General features: G+C 53.3%; 1 protein-coding gene across 3 annotated transcripts in view; it reads right to left on the minus strand.

Annotated features, from left to right (window-relative positions):
• The window catches only part of HDAC4 (histone deacetylase 4), a 95,696-nt gene extending 80,156 nt beyond the window's left edge, over window positions 1-15,540 (minus strand). For 2 of the 3 annotated variants that reach the window (XM_049782542.1, XM_049782540.1), the window contains exon 1: window positions 14,721-14,968. The gene's annotated coding sequence lies outside the window, so the exon portion shown is untranslated. Of the gene's footprint in view, window positions 1-14,720; window positions 14,969-15,439 lie in introns of those variants that run through there. The other variant, XM_049782541.1, reaches the window with a different exon arrangement.
• Between the last annotated feature and the right edge of the window lie 581 nt (window positions 15,541-16,121).

The following is a 16,121-nucleotide window of genomic DNA, read 5'->3' on the forward strand; positions in this document are numbered from 1 at the left end:
ATGGCCACCTGAGCACAGCCAGGAGTATAGCCAGGAGTCAGCCCTGAGCACCAACAGGTATGATCCAAAAGTCAAAATGACGAAACTGAAACCAGCTATGGAGGTTCCCAGAAGAGCCTGAAGTCTAAAATGACGAAATTCTTTGAGGCAGACACTGATGCAGACGAGCAGGAGCAGGGAGGGTGAGGGAAAGGAAAGCACAAGACAGGGCAATCAGGGTGGCCCCAGGGCAACACAGGGCCACTGCCACCCCAAACACAGTGAGCAAGGAAAGTGCTACACAGACACAAGACAACCAAAATGCCAGTGATGCTGACAGGCCTGTGACAGATGCCCAATGATCTGCTGAGAGCCAGCATACACAGGTGGGCAGAGATGTAGGGGAAGGGGATCTCACCGGTATGAATGTTGGACACAGAGCCAGAGAGGAGGTGCAGAGGGTGTCTGCATGGGCTAAGCCCTGCCCTGTTTTACCGGGGTCAACCCAACCAGGATGCATGCCCCCCTCCTTCTGCAATGGAATGACATGCATCCCTGATCCCCACAGGTCCTCGCTGCACCCATACTAACCCCTTGTTACAGCCAGGATCACCCACACACCCACTCACGCTATAGCCATCCCACATGGCTCCTCCTCAAGACCCCACCACTGGCTTTTTGTCCACCCCAGCCGCAGGTCCCTTGTGTATTCAGATGGCTAAAGTGCTCCCCAATAGTACCACAGGACTTGTTCAGGGTACAGGAAACTGCAGTTCATTGAACAGATACAATCCTGGGCCCCCATCCTGGGACACTGGCAATGAGGGCCCCAGGCCCTGTGTGGCACTGCCAGCCCCAGGCTCCCTGTTTCTCTGCTTCAATAGGAATGACAGCAAGTCATCCCAAGTGCCCCAAGGTTGCTCCTGGCTCCATCTTGGCCCTCAGATGACTTTGTTTCTGCCCCATCAACACTCCCCATTATCTTGGATATGTGGAAACAAGCATGGAACAGGCCTTCTTTGAGTCGGGGTCCGGCCCCAGACCCGGCAGACAGCTTCTGCATTCCAGCAGGGTGGGTGGGAACCACTGAACACTCCAGCTCAGGGCAGGGAGAAGGGTAAGAAACTTGAACTTGGCACCACAGACCACAAAAACTGAAGTAGAAAGGTCATCCAGATAGGAAAGGAAGAAGTCAAGCTTGCACTGTTTGCAGATGACATGTTACTATATTTAGAGAATCCTAACGACTCAACCAAAAAGCTTCTAGAAACAATAGATTTGTATAGTAAAGTTGCAGGCTACAAAATTAACACACAAAAATCCATGATATCCTTATATACAAAGAATGAAAGAAAAGAAAGAGACATTAAAAGAAAATAATCTGATTCACAACTGTGTTGCAGAAAATCAAGTATCTTGGAGTCAACTTAACTAAAGAGGTAAAAGACCTATACAGAAAAAAACTGCAAAATGGGCTGGAGAGAAAGCATGGAGGTAGGGCATTTGCCTTGCATACAGAAGGACAGTGGTTCGAATCCCGGCATCCCATATGGTCCCCGGAGCATGCCAGTAGTGATTTCTGAGTATAGAACCAGGAGTAACCTGTGAGTGCTGCCGGGTCTGGCCCAAAAATAAACAAAAAAATAAAAATAAATAAAACAGTATCTAAAAATATCAACTATCGGAGCTGGAGACAGCACAGTGGTAAGGCGTTTGCCTTGCATGCAGCCTATTCAGGACAGATGATGGTTTGAATCCTGGCATCCCATATGGTCTCCTGTGTCTATCAGAAGCGATTTCTGAGCGTAGAGCCAGGAGTAACCCTGAGTGCTGCTGGGCGTGACCTCCCCCCCCCCCAAAAAAAAAGAAAAGAAAGAAAACTACAAAACACTGCTTCAAGAAAAATTAAAGAGAACACAAGGATGATGGAGACATATACACTGCTCATGGATTGGGAGTATTAACATCATTAAATGGCAATACTTCCCAAAGCACTGTACAGATTTAACACAATCCCTCTAAAAATACCAATGACATTTTTCAAAAAAGTGGATTAAATACTCCTGAAATTCATTCACAAATAGCTAAAGCAATCATTGGGAAAAAGAAGATGGGAGGCATCCCCTTCCCCAACTTTAAATTGTACTATAAAACAATAGTCATTGGGGCTGGTGAGGTGGAGCTAGAGGTAAGGTGTCTGCCTTGCAAGCACTAGCCAAGGAAGGTCGGTGGTTCGATCCCCAGTGTCCCATATGGTCCCCCAAGCCAGGGGCAATTTCTGAGCGCTTAGCCAGGAGTAACCCCTGAGCATCAAACGGGTGTGGCCCAAAACATAAATAAATAAAAAATTTAAAAAAGTCATTAAAACAGCATGGTATTAGAACAAAGACAGACCCTCAGATCAATGAAATAGACTTAAGTATTCTTGAAACTGACCCCCAGGTATACAACCAATAAATTTTCGAAAAAGGGGCAAGAAATATGAAGTGGAACAAGGAAAGCCTCTTCAACAAGTGGTGCTGGGAAAACTGGTCAACTACATACAAAAAAATCAACCTCTCTTTAACACCATGACAAAAGTCGAATCAAAATGGATTAAAGACCTTGATATCAGACCTGAAATCATAAGGTACATAGAGGAAACAACACCGTCCAAGCAAGTGGAAGTAGAGATAAACAAATGGGACTACATTAAACTGAGAAACTTCTGCATTTCAAAGGAAATAGTGACTAGGATACAAAGACTATCCATGGAATGGGAGAAACTATTCACCCAATATCCACCTGATAAAGAGTTAATATCTGAGATATAAGGTACTGGCAGAACTGAGCAAGAAGAAAACATCTAATCCCATCAAAAAGTGGAGAGTAGAAATGTTCATCAAAGAAGAAATACAGATGGCCAAAAGGCACATGAAAAATGCTCCACAACACTAATCATTGGGGAGGGGCAAATCAAAACAACAATTAGGTATCATTTCACTGCACAGAGACTGGCACACATCACAAAGAACAAGAACAACCAGTGCTGGTGCAGATGTGGGTAGAAAGGAATTCTCATTCACTGCTGGTGGAAATGCTGTCTAGTAGAGCCTTTCTGGAAAACAATTTGGATATTCCTTAAGAAGCTTAAATTGAGGTTCCTTATGATCCAGCAATACCAGTCCTAGGGATATACCCTACAAACACAAAAACATAATACAAAAATGCCCTATGAACACCTATGTTCATCACAGCACTATTTATAATAGCCAGAATCGGAAAGCAACCCAGATGCCTGACAATAGCTGAGTGGCTTAGAAAACTGTAGTACATCTACACAATGGAATACTATGCAGTCATTAGGAAAAATAAAGTCATGAAATATGTTTATACATGGATCGACATGGAGATTATTATGCTGAGTGAAATGAGTTAGAGGGAGAGGGGCAAACAATAATCCCTCTCACTCATCTGTGGGAGATAAGGAAAATAAGACAGTGTGGGAAAGATATCCAATGACAATAGAGATGAAGATTAGAAGGACCAGTCTATGGTATAGGAAACTTGCACAAAGAGCAGAAAATGCAGTTAGAGTAAGAAAAGGTCTACTGGGCCGGGAAGGTGGCGCTACAGGTTAGGTGTCTGCCTTGCAAGCGGATGAACCGTGGTTCGATCCCGCGGTGTCCCATATGGTCCCCCCAAGCTAGGGGTGATTTCTGAGCGCATAGCCAGGAGTAACCCCTGAGCTTCAAATGGGTGTGGCCCAAAAACCAAAAAAAAAAAAAAAGAAGAAAAGGTCTACTATGAAAAGGGACATTCGGGGCCGGAGAGATAGCATGAAGGTAAGGCGTTTGCCTTTCATGCAGGTCATCAGTTCATCCCATATGGTCCCCCATGACTGCCAGGAGCAATTATTTCTGAGCATGGAGCCAGGAGTTTCCCCTGAGCACTGCCGGGTGTGACCCAAAAACCACCAAAAAAAAAAAAAAAAAAAAAAAGGGACATTCATGGCACCCCTTAATTAACAGTAGTGCAAATCACAGTGTCAAAAAAGGGAGGCGAGCGAGGGCGAGAGAGAGAGAGAGAGAGAGAGAGAGAGAGAGAGAGAGAGAGAGAGAGGTAAACAAATGCCTGCCCCAGAAGAAAGGGGGACAGTGGGTGGGAGGGAAGAGGGCATCAGAAAGGGTGAGAGGGAAACTGTTGGCATTGGTGGTGGGAAGTGCGCACTGCTGAAGGAACAAAATATGGCTGTAACTCAATCATGAACAACTTTATATGTGAAAAAAACTGTAGTATGAACAACCTTGTAAGCATGGTGGCTTTTTATTTATTTATTTATTTATTTATTTATTTATTTTTTTTTTTTTTTTTGGTTTTTGGGTCACACTTGGCAGCGCTCACAGGTTACTCCTGGCTCTCAGAAATCGCTCCTGGCAGGCACGGGGGACTATATGGGATGCCGGGATTCGAACCACTGTGCTTCTGCATGCAAGGCAAACGCCTTACGTCCATGCTATTTCTCTGGCCCCATAACCATGATGTCTAAATTAAAATGAATCAATAAATAAATAAAATGTAAAAAGAAAAAAGAAAAGAAAAACCAAGGCGGGTGGCCAGGAGGAGACACAAGGCTCTTGGCTGGCTGAACCAGCATGCAAGTTAGTCCCTTATCCCACAAGACTCACCAAAACCAGGATCACCAACATCAATGTGTCCTCGGAACATCGGGAAACCAAGGCAGGAAAACCAGGAGGAGTCACAGGGTGCCCAGTTAGCATACAGTTTAGTCATTTATCCCACGGGTCTCAACCCTGAAACCAACATGTCCTCAGAACAGGCCTGCAGAGGGTGCTGATAATCAACCGCTATAGGGCCTACAGTACAGTTCAGGAGGCCCCGACACTCCACTTTCTACATTCACTTCATAACCAACAGCTCAGTGATCACTCCTAGTTATCACTCCTAGTAATGCAGAGGGGACAATAGGGGAGGCCAGGGATCGAACCTCACTCTCACATTTACATGTGCACATTTGCCCTCCCACTCACCCCACAGGGAGGACTCAGCCCTGAGGGTGCACCCACAGGGCCTGGGTGACTGAGGAGCAGCACGGAGGGTTCCCTGCTCCCAGCTCCATCTGCTCAGGCTCTCCAAGCAGAGGGGTGCAGGGTCCCCCATACTCAGGGCAGATGGAGCACTTGGCCCTGAAAGATTCCCCAGGGAGAATGTGAAGCCCAGCCGCCGAAGGGCTCTCCCTTCATCAGCCCAGATTTGGCCTCCATTCCAAAGACCTACACAGGCCCTTCCAGGGACCTTGGGGGACACAATGGGGTCAATGGATCTGGACGTCAGGCTGGGGGGAACAGGTCTGTCCCATTCCTCAGACAGGAGCTAAGAGGAAGAAGGTGTGGGGGCTGAGGTGAGGGGCCACAGACCGTGCATGACTCTGTCACGCAAATGACATACTGACTCCTTTACACAGACTCCCCAGCCCAATGAGACTCCCCTAACCACACATGACATGTGACCCCCCCAACCCCACAGATGACAGTGACTTTACCAATTCTACAAACAACACATGACCCCCAACCCTATAGATATCACATGACTCCCAACACACAGACAACACATAGCCCCTTGACCCCAGACATGTGACTCCCCTGACCCACAGAAAACACCCTTGCCGCACCTCGCCTAATACAGACAGTCCGCCAACACCACACACAGAACCTCCATGCCTCAGAGGAACCATCGCCTCTAAAAACTCCAACAGAATTGATGTGAGGAAACAGTTCTGCATCCCAACAGGGCCATGTGGGTGTGGGGCTGTGCCTAGTAGCATCAGAGAATCAGCGCCAAGTACAGGTTGCTCATGCTTGAAAAAGGCCAGGGTAGGAAACTCACCAGTCAGTCAAAATGTACACACACACACACACACACACACACACACACACACACACACACACACACACACACACACACGAAACACAAAGAAATGGCATAAATGGAAGTCGTTCCATTCAAGCCTGGCGACCCAGCAAGTCCCCTAGAGCCCACATCAAAACACAGCCCCCAGGAGGGGACACGGGGACCCAGGGACCAAAATTCCACAGCTGCCTCTGAGCATTTTTCAGCCACAGCAGCAGCAAAAGACTGAAAAGGAAGCAGGACCCTTAGCAAGAAATAAAGGGGGATCATTTCAGGCCTGGAGCTGGCAGTGACACAGGGAAGGGACATCCAAGTGGTTGAGGCTGGCTCAGGTTCTGAATGTCATGCCCAGAAAGCCTAATAGGTCTGGTGCCTGTGGGTTCTGGTGGACAGTGACCACATCTCAGCCTAGGATGAATGGAAGCCTGGGGCCGCACCCAGACTCAAGTCCCCACATGGACCTGACCAGGCAGGCGGCAGGCAGCACATTATACCTGGGGCAGATGGATCACAGCAGGACAGCATCTCAAGGGTGGAGTAGGGAGAGGTACAGGGACACTTGAGGAAACCATGCTCATGGGGACACCATGGTTGGGGATCATGATCGCGGGACACCGTGGTCAGGAGACACCTGGCCAGGAGACAACATGATCACGGGACACCATGGTCAAGGAACACTATGGATGTGGAACACCATAGCCCAGGGATGCCATGCTTCACACGGGTGTTCACTGCTCAGCAGCCTCTCACTGAGTCCCTGCTGCCACCCCACCAAACACGTACCCCACAGCTATGTGTTCCGTGCCCCTAAAGGTACACAGAGGAAATGTGGGTGTATGGCGGGGACATACACCTGAACAACCTGAGTGTGGGACCTGCTGGTGGGGCCAAGGATGGCAGGAGATGGGCAGTGGTGGGGACTCCTGTCTTCGCCTTCTTGCTGACTCCACACTGCCCATTAGGCTGAGGACACCTTACTTATGTGTCACACCTCAGTCTGCACCACCCACCTCACTGACCTGAGTCCAGAGGGTACGAGCATTAAGGTTCTAAATGAGAAATATCAAGGGCTGCTGGGCACTGGGTGTACAGTAAAAACAGGCTGAGTGTGGCTGGGCAGGACTGTACACAGGGTAGGGGCTGAGAACAACAGAGGAAGAGAAAAGGGGTGGGCTCAGGAGAGGAATGGGCAGGGTCAGGAGGGATGGGGCGGGGTCAGAGGAAGGCGTGAAGCAGGACCAGGCAGGGTCAAGGGACAGCATAGAGAGAGAGACAGGGTGAGGACAGGAATGGTCCTGGCTGACTGGCCCTGGCTCACCAGTGCATGCCCTGCACTGTGACAATTCCAGCAAGGATGCCGTGTCCTCAGAGCCGTGGGTAGGGTTCAGGCACTGCAGGCTAGCCAGGAGTCCCCACCCAGCACACCACCTTACTACCTGACAGCAGAGACCCCAGCGGAGCTGTTCACAATGTCAGAACCCATGGCCAGCACCTACCCCCACTGGGCTGGGAGACCTGGGGGGCCCAGCCTTTTAGGGACAGAATGTCCAGCCAGGTCACTGTGGGGTGGGGCAGTGCTGCACCAGCCTGTGACCTCCCACCTCTGACCCCACACACACATACACATACAGGCATACACCTGCCAGTATGAGGAAGTGCTGAGACTGGCAGTGGGCATGAGCAGGGCAGTCATCCAAAGGCACAAGAGGCCAGGCAATACCACTCCAGGTGTATAGGGGCAAAGGGAAAGATGGGGATCAGCATGAAGGCAGGGATAGGGGAGAGGGGAAGGCAGAGATGGAGTACAGATGAAAGCAGGGATGGGGCACAGGAGGGCAGACTGTACCAACTACAGGTTCTAGTCCCTTCTGGTAAGTTCCTCCTTTCCCTGTGTATAGAGCAAGCTCTCCTGGGCCACAAAGTGACCCCTTGCACAGAAGGGTGGGGTTCCTCACTCAACCTGGCCCTGGTCCTGCAGAGGGACACTGGCTGGGCCCCACTTCCAGTCAGACGACCCTCATTTCACCAGAAGCTCCAACTCGGAAGGCCCTACCAGCCTGCACACCTATGGGTGTTCCACCCCAGCACATAAACCGCGCAGCATCACACAGGCGGAACCAGACTCCACATGAGGCCACAGAATAGCTCTGCCCACTCATACAAGGGCTGGGTACAGATGAGTAAGAAATCAGTGAAGAACTTTCAGGAACATCCTTCTGCCAGGATCCCCATCTACCCGCAGTGAGAAAGCGAGTCCCAGCACTCAGCAGCCCCTTCTCCACCCACAGGGGGGCGCCCTATCCTCTGGCAAGTAGCTCTTCAGTCCCCCACACCCAACACACACACACACACACACACACACACACACACACACACACACACACACACACACACACACATGATGGCTTCAGGCTCCAGCCTCAGCGTCACCCAACACACACACACACACACACACACACACACACATGATGGCTTCAGGCTCCAGCCTCAGCGTCACCCAGCTAGACCCTGGGCACAGGGCTGGACTCCAGGAATGGGAAGAACAGGGACCACAGATGGGGAGACAGGCACCAAAGGGGGAACAGGCACCAGAAAAATCAAACTCATGTCAGATACCACCAGCTGGTATAATTCCAGAAGGGAAGCTGAGAAGAAATATGGCTCCACAGTCCAGCAAATGCCCCCGCCTTGTCCAGCAGTGTCCATGGCCTCTCTTCAGTGTTACTGCCCACATCTAGCTGTGCCCATAGCCTCCTCTCTGCCATGACTGCCAATGTCCAGAGGTGCCTTCTTCCAACATGATCACCTACACAACCTGCAGGCTGAGCCCTCCTACCCAAGAGGGGATGAAGCAAGTAATTTCTGAGTTGAGAACTGGTGGGTGCTCAGGCCCTGTCCATCCCTCTCGTTTATTTGTAGGCATTAAACAGATGTGAGATCCACTGGACCCTAACTCCATGGACCACCCATCAAGCAAGTCTGCAGTGGCAGGAGCCTCTAAAATGGCACAAGTCCTGGGATGAAAAAGCCCAGCACAGGAAGGAGCACAGGGCTGGAGACAGGAGTGAAAATGGGGTGCAGTCAGCTCTGGCTGCAAAAACACATACAAAAGCCCTGGGGCCAACAGGAGCTGTGAGGCTGAGACACAGGCCCACAGGAACACGGAGCAGGACCAGCCCAGGACACAGGCTGAACTGGCATGGTAGTAGGGGTGCTCCTTGGGAGCTCATTGGGGTGAGCTCAAGGCCCAGGCAGGGGCAATGGTTGATAGCACCCTTGGAAAAGAAATTGGATGGGGTTTCTTCACCCTTCCACCTACCCTGTTTCCTTCTTGTAGCCCAGCTAGCCAGGTGCCCCCAGTGGCATGCTGTGTCACCCGTCTCATGCTGTGCCCTCCTTGAAATACCTGGGGGTCCACAGGGGCCGCTCTGAGACTCACTGCTCTCGAGAATCGAATCCAAACCTTGAAGGCTCAGAACACTCGTTAATCAACCACCCACGCCCTTGCTTCCATCTGTAAGACAGAGTAAGAGTCCATTTCTCTAGCAGAACCATGGGGAAGGAGAGATCATACCTAATGGTGCTCAGAGATCAACCTGGTGGGTCTCAGGAGACCATATGGGGTGCTGGGGATCAAAGCAGGTGGGCCACGTGGCAAGGCCAGCATCCTCCCTCCCTCGGTGCTAACTCTGCCAGCAATCTCCTGAAACCTGGCATCACATTACAGAGTAAGGGCTTGCCCAGAAACCCAGATGCACCCACAGACCCAACACAGGCTCATTCCAAGGGCCACTCTACTACTTCAGAGAGCCCTGGACACTGCTTAGGGTCACTTACTACCATGCTGCACACTATGCCCAGCTGAGTGTTGGGGAGTGGTCCCATAGGACTGAAAGCATTCAGTGTATGACTCATAACTACCTTTGGAGCCCCTGGATCTGGGGACTGCCCCAGGCACCCCCTTTCCTAAAGATCAGTCCTCTGCCCTCTGGCAGGAATGGTTGGAACAAGGAAGGACAATTTCTAATGTCAACAGAGACATTTGCCTTGATGCTCAAGGTCCTGAGTTTGATCCCCGAGGCCAAGCACTGGAGGTTCTAAGCACTGGTCTGGCCCAGTTGGCCAAGAATCACTGGAAGAGGCCCCAGGCCTCCTGGGCACCACGGAGAGCTCCAAAATAGAACTGACTCTTCAGGAGTGAAGCCTGGGAACCAGCATGACCAGTGACCAGATCCCCACAGACACACTCAGGTGCAGACATGCAAGGCATGCACACATTCATGCCAACATGCATGGGTGTATTGCATGGGTACGCATGCAATACATGTGTGTTCAGCCATGGACACATTGTACAGACACACAGGCATGCACACACATGCAAGTGTGCAGGCGCAGGTGTGTATAGGTATGAACTCATCCATGTGTGCAGACATGCATAGGTATGCACACATGTGCAAACGCACATGGGAATGCACTCACATGTCTATGTGAAGACATGAATACAAGTGTGCAGGCATACATAGGTGCAGACAGTCACACATGGATATGTCCAGATATGTATAGGCATGAACATGTACTGTTCAGATACAGATAACACATGGGTGCAGACATGGGTGGGTGCACATATGTGCAGGTACATGTGCAGATGTATGCACATGTGTACAGATAAAGACATGCACTGGCATGCATGTGTACATAGGCACACACATTCATGAGCATGCAGACACAAGTATACATGGACACAGGTGGACATGGGCCTTAGTGGCCCATCTCTGCCTGAAGTTTTCCCAACATTGTGCCACTCAAGATCCACATGGGGAGATACAGCCTTCTTCAGGGGGGAATGAGTTGTGCTGAGGTTCCCCCCCGCCCCACGGCTGGCAAGTCTCACTACTAGAGGATCTTCCTTTGACCTCCAAAGTCTGGCCACTTCTACAGGTCCCAATTTGGCATCAGGAGAGAGACGAAATGGGCCGTTTTCAGTCGGAACCCTCGGATACTCCCTCCACCACACCGTGGTTAGGCCAGACACCCAAGGTCACCATGTCAAGTCCCAAGCAACCCCCAAGACGACCCAGGCCCAGTCCCCAGAACTGTGAGACTTCAGGTTCTGGCAGTCTGACCATCAGATTCCCCCTACATATGGCACCCCAAAGATAGACCCTGCAGACCCCATAACAATGCAGGGAACCTTCAAATTCAACCTCAACACAGCACAGGGTTCAGCAAGCAAAGTCCCCCTTCTCTCACTCATGACTAGATTCAAAGTTCCCCAAAGGGGGTGCTACTACCCCCTATGTACACCTGAGATGCAGAACCAAAGGGGCAGGAATCCAAGGGGCCTGCAGTGCAAGTGAGGGGAACTTGGTATTGGTTCCCTTAAAAAAGGCAGGTTCCCACAGGACGCTATAGTTCTGAAAAAGGGACATAGGCCAAGTTTGGGGCCTGGTACAGAGGAGGTACTATCCAGATTGAGGGATGGAAGAACAAGTCCACAGACAGCCCCACACTCCTTAACCCCTGCCTCTTGGGAACGGGTCACTCTGGAGCCCAAACACCTGCACACAGGGAACTCTGAGGGTCAAGGCAAGGACCATAGAGATAGGGAAGCCATGAGAAAAGGGGGGCCATTAGATAGGGGGAGCAACAGGAGTGAGGGAAATGAAAAAGGAGGGCCACAGGGTAGGGGCCATGAGAGTTCATGGGAGATGAGGTACCATGGGAGGGGGAGGGGTCAACAGGAAAGGGGGCCACAGAAGAAGGGGCCATAGGAGGCAGGGCACTATGGGATATGGGAGAGAGAACTACAGTGATAGGCCACAGCACAGGCACTCCAGACAGTGCTCAGGAAGATGTTCCCTTCCACCAAGTAATCAGGAACATGAATTCAAGCTATCAGACTGCCTATGTGGGTGCAGCCAAAAGGCACCAACCCCCAAACAGTCGCTCAGCCCCCTCCCACGGGCTGTCCCATTCACAGAGCCCAGAAGGAAGCTGAATACAGAACTGGACACTCGGAACACACCACACCCCCGGCCCCTCATGGAGGCCAAATAGGACCAGAAGCTCCATGAAGTCAGGGCCAGATGCCAGTGTATCCTAAACACCACACATGCCAGGAGTAAGTAAATAAACAGGAGACCCTCCAAAACTGGCTCCTGGGGCATCTGCATCTCCAAAACTACTCCCCTGCCACCCCAGGACACGCAGGGATGTGGAAGAAAATGCTACATCCAACTGGGGGACGGGCAAGGGCTCAGGATCAGCTGGGCAGACTCGGGACCCAGCTGAGTGTCCATCCCCTCACTGGTGGCCGGTGGCCAGCAGTGGCGAGTTTGCAGCACCACCGGCTGCTCCCGCAGGTCCAAATCTCTCTGAGCCCTCAGCGCCAGCCCAGCCGTTTCCAATCGGCTTCCATGGGAGCGATGAACTGTTTCTGCTACTTTGGCAATTAAGACGGCAGAAAGTTAGCTTTCCTTGGGTGCCACCCCCGACATCAAAAGCGGAGGTTCAAAGCCATTCATGCTGCTCTGAAACCTCACAATGAAGCTGGAAAATGCAAGTCGATTACTAAGCATAAATATGCAGCAGTTAAAAGGAAGGACTTATAACGAAATTACACTGCAGCCACCCCACAATGTGTGGAAACTTCCAGAACCAGAGTCCTCCTGGTAAACATCAAGAGAGGCCGGGCTCGAGAGCAGAGATCTGACCACTGCCCAGCCAGATGTGCATGCCCGCTGCAGGGCCGCACAGCAGCCGAGACCTGGGAGAATGGGGCATCTGCAGATTTCCAGGTTGCTGAGAAGCTGCTGACCACACAGCATTCTCTCTGGCTCAGCAGAGCTGCTTAGGCCACATCTGTCCTCAGTCAAGGCCCTCCCCAATCACCCACACATTGCTCCAAGCCCCCACCCGGGCGCCCCCTAAAGCAGGCCGGTTCCATCTGCCAGCTCCGAGCCCCACAGCTTCTGAGACATCAGAGCCTCTGAGCTCGCTCCAAGTGTTGGGTCTGTGAAATAAAAGCCCAGAACCCAGAGCATCTTGGAAATAAAAGCCCAGGGTGTGGGCTTAAGATAGGCACAAAGCCGCCCCACCACCACCACCACTACCAAAAACACGGTCAGCAAGAAGCCACAGATCCCAAGGCCGCAAGAGCTGAGGAGAGCCTGACTCACAAACAGATCCCTGGGCAGATTCTAGAATTCTCAGGGAGTGCCTGGAAAAAAAAGAGAGAGAGAGAGAGAGAGAGACAGGAGACCCAGCTCTGTGACACCCCATGCCCGTTCCCAGGAAACTTCTAAAAGGCGGCATTCTGCGTTTCCAATTATAATAGGGTAATTGTGTTGCCATAGTGACTGCAAAATTCTGCAATAACTTTTGTTGCCTGTAATTGCCCGAGTGTTTATTTGTGTACAAGCAGCTGAGTTTCCTTAATTCAATCTCTTCCCTCTCCCCAGTCAACACCTCTCTGGGCGGATTCTACAACCGCCACCCCAGTATATCCACAGGATGCCTCTGAAAATCATGCTCAGAATCACCAGCAGGACCGATTTAAAAAAACTACGGGCGGCGACAATGCTGCTCAGAATCACTCAAGAAAAGGAGAAACCAGGTCGAGGGACCACCCCACCCCACCCCACCTCACCACCCCTCATCCCAGCTGCCAGCCACCCGCTTCCTTGCAAGGCTGGGAGAGAGAGCTGTTTACTGTCGTCTCCCAGTCCCTACCCAGCTTAAGTGGTTTGTGGGAATAAACCAGCAAAAAGCCCTGAGTGTGGAGGAGCAAAAAGCACTGGGCCCTCACCTGCTCTATTCTATCTATTGCCGGGCAGGGGGAGACCCGAGACCCCCGTGGAGGGGCAGCAGCAGCAGTCAGCCATTAAGGCGGGTCTCTCCAAGGCCTTGCGATTAGGAATTGGGTTTAAGAAAGTGATTCGTGAGAGCCGGAGAGATAGCACGGAGGTGGGGCCTTTGCCTTGCACGCACAAGGACGGTGGTTCGAATCCGGACATCCCATAGGGTCCCGTCCCCCCCCCCCACCTTGAGCCTGCCAGGAGCAGCGATTTCTGAGCACAGAGCCAGTTGTAAATCCCTGTGAACACTGCCGGTGTGACCCAAAAACAAGAAAAAAAAGAAAGTGATGCGTTTTCAAATAAATAACTCGAGTGTCATCTCGACGACGCAAAGCCAGTGGCCACCGCAGCAGGTCCACTGACTGGGCCATCACAGAAATCGCTGCTCTGGGCGGCTGGTGCATGCAAGTTATTCGGGATTTTTTTTTTGGAGGTGCGTTCCAAAGGAGTCTAATATTCGGGGTTCCTGCCACCCCCGGGGCCTCCGCTGCTGCTGCTGCGACGGCGGCGGCGGCGGCTCGGCGGGGTCTCCCGATCTGCAGAGAGTCTCAGTCAAAGAACTCCTTCGCCGACTGTCAGTAAAATAGCAGAGAATTCGAATTCGCTGACGCTCAGCTCGCTCGCTGCAGGCGGGCGGGCCGCGATCGCTCGCTCCAAGCTCCAAGCTCGCTCGAGCGATCGCAGGCTCCAGGGGCCTCGCGGCTACGAGGAGCCCGGGAGCAAGGCGGGTTTTGTATTTGTCCTTTTTCTGCAAACTCACAGCCCCGGACAAAGTTACATAAACGGCGAGGCCGACCCCGGCCGGCTCCCGGGCTCCCGGGCCCACCGTGCGGGGCTGGCTGGGCTGCGGGCCGGGGAGCCGCGCAAGGCCTGGGCCGGGCCGGGCCTGGCCGAGCCTGGCCAAGCCGGGGATCCGGCCAGCAGCGTCCACCTGCCGGGCGGGCGGACAATGGCTCTTGGGGGGCCGGAGCTTACCACGGCGGCGCTGGGCGGGCGGCGGGCGGGCGCTCCGAGCCGCATCGCCTCAGCCTGCGCCGCCTTCAGCAGCAGCAGCGGCAGCAGCGACTGAGGCGACTGAGGCGGCCGAGGCGGCTGAGACGACGGAGGAGGCGGCTGAGGCGGCGGCTGAGGCGGGCGCGCGGGCCCAGGCTCGGGCTCCGACTCGGGCTCAGGCTCAGCTCGGGCTCGGGCGGCGGCGGCCCCACAACCTTCCCCTCCTCATTCACAAAAAATTGACCCACGTTGAACCATGATGCTGCTCCCCCCCCTCGCCACACGCCGCCGGCCGCCGATTGGCCCGCCGAGCCGTCCGTCAACCGCCCGGGCCCCGCCCTCAGCTGAAAACTCGGCGCTCATTCGCTGAGTCAAGGCTCGCGTCCCGCCCACCCACCCCCCGCGCGGCTCCTCCTTTCCCGGCTGGTTTCTAATGAAGGGCCTCGTCAATTACGGCTCGGCCCCGCCCTCCTCCTCCTCCTCCTCCTCAGGAGCCCGGCGAGTCTCCCCATTGGCCCGCTGGGATCCGAGTTCCGCCCCGTCTGCTCCCGCCCCTTCGCTTCACTTTAGCTAATCGCTGAGCCCGAAGGGGCCAGGAAGGGCCGCGGCAAGACGCTTTCTCCCACCTCCCCGCCTGTATCTGGGATCCCATTGGCTGCTGCGGCTGCCAGCTCTCCGCTTTCTCCTGCCTCCTCGCCTACATCTGGGATCTCATTGGCTGCTGGGGCTGTCAATCTCGCAAGGCGGAGCGACCAAAAGGACGCTTCAGGCGCCAGTCGCTGGGCCAGCTTCATGGTTGAGCCAGCGCTGAGGTTGTGGGGAGGGGAGTGAGTGAAAAGGTCCGGCTCTGGTCCTTGCCAGCTCGGCTCGGTAGTCACGGAGAAACGCTCCGCGCCGGTCCAGCCGCCGGTGGGTGCCCGCTAGGGCGCGAGGCCGGGCAGGGAGCTGAGCAGGCCCGACCGCGGCTTCCATGTTGGATACTGGCAGCCGGTCACGTGCCGCGCGCGGTGCCCGGAGACGCGGGGCCGTCGCGGCGGCCAGTGCGCAGGCGCGGAGCTCGGTGCGCAGGCGCGAAGGCCCCGCCCTGCCTCGCAGCGGGAATGCTGCCTGGGCTGGAGGAAGGCTGGGCTGCCTGGACCCAACCAACCCACGTGCGCTGGACCCCGAAACTCCCGGGGTAACGGTACACTCCCCCACAACTTCTCAGCTTCAGGCAACCCAGTAGCGCCTCAGCCGGGTGTGCTCTGTGCCTGGATGCAAGATATTTCTTTGAGCAGTGCTGGAGTGCCCGTCCTCAGGCCCACAGGAACCAACCCTAAGCTTTGGGAGCACAGAATCTTGAGCAGTGCGGTTTGGAGTCTACATTTTACAAGACTCGCACCA

The sequence above is a fragment of the Suncus etruscus genome, chromosome 10 (assembly GCF_024139225.1).
Source record: "Suncus etruscus isolate mSunEtr1 chromosome 10, mSunEtr1.pri.cur, whole genome shotgun sequence".
Classification (NCBI taxonomy): Eukaryota; Metazoa; Chordata; class Mammalia; order Eulipotyphla; family Soricidae; genus Suncus; species Suncus etruscus.